This window comes from Muntiacus reevesi, chromosome 14 (assembly GCF_963930625.1).
Source record: "Muntiacus reevesi chromosome 14, mMunRee1.1, whole genome shotgun sequence".
Taxonomy (NCBI): domain Eukaryota; kingdom Metazoa; phylum Chordata; class Mammalia; order Artiodactyla; family Cervidae; genus Muntiacus; species Muntiacus reevesi.
In genome coordinates, this window is record NC_089262.1 from 19480642 (window position 1) to 19486641 (window position 6000).

Here is a 6000-nt window from a genome sequence, read left to right on the forward strand (position 1 = left end):
ATTGATTTCAACGTTTATTTTTTGTTGACATCCTAATAGTTTGGGTAAAGAAGGTTTGTTGTTGACTCGCTAAGTTATGTCTGACTCTTTGCGATCCCATGGACTGCAGCATGCCAGGCTTCCCTGTCTTTCATCATCTCCCAGAGTATGCTCAAACTTATGCCAATTGAGTGGGTGATGTCATCCAATCATCTCTTTGTCTGTTGACCTCTTTTCTCCTGCCCTCAATCAGAAGGTTAAATAAATACAAACTATTACATTAATTTGACCTACTTATTTTCCTTTTTTAATGTGATTACTAGAAAATTACAATTATAGATGCAGCTTGCATATGTGACTTGCATTGTTTTCTACCATGTAGCACTGACTTAAATATGAGTTTAAATCACAACTGTGCTTTCTACTTAAGTCATATATATTTTAATATTCAGAACAGAATATCCAGCACAAACTGTATCATGTTTGTATGACAATATATTGGGATGTCAAAGGATATTTGCAACTATATGCATTAAACCTGTGTAAAAATAATGCACATGCTTTCCTCAGCTGTTTTCAAGTTTAAATTACTAACACTGACATCTAAACTTTCTGAACATTGAACTTTCTGTTTTGTCCATGCTTCTTCCCCTACTCATGCCAAGCCTACTCCCAGCATTTACAGAACAAATGGGGAGATAAACATAAGGAGAAAATATGGATGGCAGGAACTCTAACTTTCCAAACCTAGTCTATTACATGTAATTAGGTTGTCTTTTTGCCTTTGTGCTTCATTGATTTTTTTTCTCCTCCACTTTTTTTTGGGGGAGGTGTGAGGGACAAAGATTCAAACTTTAGTGAGTATTGACTCCTAAAGTTATCTCTTTAAACAAGCATCTTTCTATTTTACATCCTACATTTTTTATATTGGACAGGTAGCTATATTCCATCATCAGCATCATCAGCATAGGTCCAGCTACCCATTACCCTTGATAGTTGAGGATCCAAAATCTGAGTTTGGACCTCCTTTTAGAGAAGTCTTTCAGAAACTCTAAATAGCTTATGGCTTCCCCCTTTGTTACCCAATAACCCCTGTTTATTTGAGGGGATTAGCTCATAAATTATTAATAATTGAAGAAGAACATGAAAGTAACATAGAAAGAATGTTTTTTATAATCTAATTCCACAACACCTTAAAGATAGATTAACATCACCAAAAACAGCCCCTAAATGCAAAACATTGTCACAAGGCTGAAGTTAAATGGAGCCACATCGTGGTACAATATCCCCCCATTTCCCTCACCTGGTGCCCACATCTTGTTCTATCCTTTGATTCTCTCTGGACACACATTGTACTCAGCCCGCTGTATTCTTGTACTTTTTTTATGCATTCTCCTTTATTTCCCTCTTTCTCTAAGTAGACTGTTCCTTACTCACATCCTTGCCATCAAACTACTTTCTCCTTTTTTGTTACATTTTTATATTCAGAGGAATATTTATTTATGAATAGTTTTGCTGTTATTTTCATTAGGATGGTAATGGGTGGCCATACAGGTCTGAGAGATACGCACATAATCTTATCCTTTGCCATGGATATTGCTGTTTTAATACGAATTCTGCAGAAGGCAAAGCTTTTTAGGAACTCAAATACCACACTGGAATAGAAAGATCTGTAATTAACTTTGTGAAGCCTTCTCTCTGCACACTGGGGTGCAACATATAGACAGATGATTGTAGTTAACGCTGTAGTGTGTATCTGGAAGTTGCTAAGAGAGTAGATCTTAAAAGCCATGCCTTTTATGATGTTCATGAGCTTAACACTTCATGAACTGCACAATCTTCCTCTGCATCACTCTAGACCCTAGCCATTCTCTCCTTCTCTCAAAACCTTTATTGATAAATGATAACAACAACATAATAATTTGTATTATAGGTGTATTTGTATGATTATGTTTCCAGTTTTCTGAGTAGAGTGACAAAGGGCTAAGAGCATAGCAGTGATGACTCTATTGTCAGCCGTTCTCAGCTGTTCTGTTCCTGGCATCCACAATGGCACATGGTAAGTCCCAAACACATATCTGTTAAGTGTGAGCGAGTAAGTCATTGAATGCTGGTAGCTAACTTTTACTGAAAACTTACTATGTTCCATATAATGTTATGTGTTCTGTATCAGTCCAATTGTTCTGTGAAGGAGGAGCTATGATACCCATCTGACAGATAGAATGGAGAAACAAAGAATCTAAATGACTTGACGGTTGTCCACAGTCAAGCACGCAGGTGGTGTGTTTGAATTTGGGCAGTCTGAATCAGGAGTCCATGCCTTTGGATTCTATTCTACACTACACAATGATCCATAAATACATGAGGATTTAAGGGCTTCAAATCCCCGTAAGAGAATGAGTATGAGCTTAAAGACCTGAGTTCCAAATTCATTTTCCAAATTGAGTACATATTTCAATATTGGGCAGCATAAACTTTCTTAGACTCACTTAGATCTTCTGTGAAATTAGATTTGAAGCAATCAGGTCAACATAGTTCCTCTGAAGTTAGGAGGTTCAGGACTCCCAGCCCTCACCCAACTAAGGTGTGAAAAATAGACACATAATTCTAGGCAGAGAAGGATAAAAGAAAATAAAAAGCTGTAACTGGCATGGCTACTGAGCTAACAGGATTAGATGGTGACTGAAAATTCAGAAACTGCACAACAGTTCTGCTAATCCACCCAGCAAGGAGCTGGGCAGGCCAGGTGATCCAAAGTCGACAGGAAGATAAGGTCCTTTCCAGATGTCCAGCTTCTTCCCACTTAGACTGAACTGACGGTGCCATCTGGGGTCAATCACATAAGTGGTCAGCGTGTGGGACCAAAGTGAAGACCCTGAATTCAGGGGTCACGTCCAATACTGGTATCGTTGCATGCGAAGTCACTTCAGTCATGATGGACTCTGCGACCCTATGGACTGTACCCTCCCCAGACTCCTCTGTCCATGGGATTCTCCAGGCAAGAATACTGCAGTGGATTGCCACTTACTCCTCCAGGGGAGCTTCCCGACCCAGGGATTGACCCCGAGTCTCTGTTGTCTCCTGTATTGGCAGGCAGGTTCTTTACAACTAGCACCACCTGGAAAGTCCCTTGGTATAGTTAAAAAAGAAAAAAAAAAATCGTAATAAAATAAGTAAATTAAAAGATAGGCTTTGGAATAAGAGAGGTCTGGGGACTAATTTCTAATGAAGTCATAGCATAGTTTTCTGCTAGATAACTGTCAAGCAGCATTTGAATTGTGGGGGCGCAATCAACATCATTCTTAAGTCTGTACAGCTATATGCATGAAGAAACACAATATATGCTAATCTCATCACTCAATTAGAATGTGTGTACACTTGTATTTCCTAACTCATGTTATCGCATTATGATCCTAAAATCCACTCCAAGACTATAACATTGTGGTACTTTAGTTAGGAGGGGGCAGATATTATTTTCAGTGGTGATGCCACTCCCAGCAGATCCCAGCCTCCGGCAACAGTTGTCAGCCAGGGAGCTTTTAAAGTGTTATATCACGACAAATGTAATGCAAGGAGATTGAAGGACTCCGGTTCTTAAGTGAAAGACGAACAACTCCCCCGGGTATGAAATGTAGCCAAAATTACAAGGAAAAACTATGTGGAGTCATCAACCTGGGTGCACTTGCCCCGAAACCAATGGTGCTGTTATAAGAATAAGAATAGAGTCTTGTTCTGAGGTGTCAGCACCCTATGGAACCATGTGAACTTTAAAGAAGACGTATGTGCTACAAAGAACATCACCAGAGATGCGTTTTATTCCCTCTACTGGATTTCGGGCACAGTGTTTAAAATTTTATATTTGTCTATTATTCCTAAACTTTTGTGGAGCCAAAGTGGCTTTCCAAAGACTTTCCAAGTCCGCAGATGAGCCCCAGGAGCCAAACACTGCTTTTAGCAGAAGGGGAATTTTAAACCATGGTCATATATCAAAGCCGGGGGATACTCAGATGTGAAATACCCACTGACAGCTTTCCCATTGTGTGTCTTCAAAACTGAGAGATACCCAAAGGCTATGGGTTCTGTAGTTTTTGTTTTTTGGGGTGTGCTTGTTTTTTAAATTTTGGGTGTGTTTGTTTTTAAGAATACTTCCTGAAAAGGGATCTATTATATGTGAATTACTCTGAAAGTGTCTATATTACAAGAGGTCTTATTAGGCTGACAGATAAAAGTAGTTCTCAGTTGTGTGTAACATTCTAAGGCTAACTGCAAAATGGGTAACTCTTTAATAGTGACTATGCCTATGAATTAATTTCTCAAGAGTACTTGTTAAATATTTTATATAACCATGATTTACATGTTTGTATAAAATATAATTTGTATTTTATATAAAAGTAAATAATTCATAGTTTTATAAACTTTACATATATCTAAGTATCCTCTGGAGAAGGCAATGGCACCCCATTGCCTGGAAAATCCCATGGATCGAGGAGCCTGGTGGGCTGCAGTCCATGGGGTCGCTAAGGGTTGGACAGGACTGAGCAACTTCACTTTCACTTTTCACCTTCATGCATTGGAGAAGGAAATGGCAACCCACTCCAGTGTTCTTACCTGGAGAATCCCAGGGACAGGGAGCCTGGTGGGCTGCCGTCTATGGGGTCGCACAGAGTTGGACACAACTGAAGCGACTTGGCAGCAGCAGCAGCGTTTCCTCTGTTTTGATATATGACCATATTGCTCATGTTTAGTCAATTGTGTCCGACTTTTTGTGACCCCATGGGTTACAGCACCTCAGTCTTCCCTGTCCTTCACCATCTCCTGGAGCTTGCTCAAACTTAGGTCTATTGAGTCACCGATGCCATCCAACCATCTTGTCCTCTGTCATCTCCTTCTACTCCTGCCTTCTATTTTTCCCAGTATCAGGGTCTTTCCAACAAGTTGTCTCTTGGAATGCCTTTGAGATGAGCAAATACTCCTACCACATCTCTGTTGGTCCTAGTAAGCCCACACCAAAAGTAAAATTTAGACTCAGGTGCAGTAAATCCTTAACCCCAACTCTCCTATTTTACAAACGACACAAATGAGTAGAGAAGTACGGGTGGTAAACCCATTTCATTCTCTTTTAGAAGTGAAATAAGGATGCTTGAAGGTGATAAATATTTTATGATTTTGATTTGTGAAGCTCATTAATCCTTGCTCTCTAACTCATCCTGGTGGCTCAGATGGTAAAGAGTCTGCCTGCAATGTGGGAGACCTGGGCTCGATCTCTGGGTTGGGAAGATCCCCTGGAGAAGGAACTGACAACCCACCCAGTATTCCTTCTGGGGAAATCACATGGATGGAGGAGCCTGGCAGATTACAGTCCATGGAGTTGCAGAGTAGGTCATGACTGGGCGACTTCACTTTCAAATTATCTGACTTATCCCGACCCTACTCTTTACTGTATATAGTACTTGTCCACAGTGAAAGTGAAATTGTCAGTCGCTCAGTCATGTCCGACTCTTTGTGACCCCATGGACTGTAGCCTGACAGGTTGCTCTGTCAATGGTGTTCTTCAGGCAAGAACACTGTTCTCCAGGCAACCCCTGGAGTGGGTTGCCATGCCCTCCTCCAGGGAATTGTCCCAACCAAGGGATCAAACCTGGGTCTCCTGCATTGCAGGCAGATTCTTTACCTTCTGAACCATCAGGGAAGCTACATATGTACACAATAAACATGCTGTAAATATATAGTATATATGCTACTTATATAGTGTAAATGATACTGGTACCTCCAATAAGCTAAGAAAAAATATTACGGGAAAAGAAGAGAAACTCAGCATGGGCATCTTTCCAGTACGGATGACAAGGAATACAATCTCTTCTTCCCTCTCAGAAGAGAAATTTGAGTACACATTCACTTTCATGGTATGGTTTTAACTGCATTGTTAGAACACTCTTGATGTCATGTCCTGATACGACACTTTACCTCTTTGATCTTCCTTGAAAAACCAGTAACAATAGTCTCATCATGAGAGATACATTA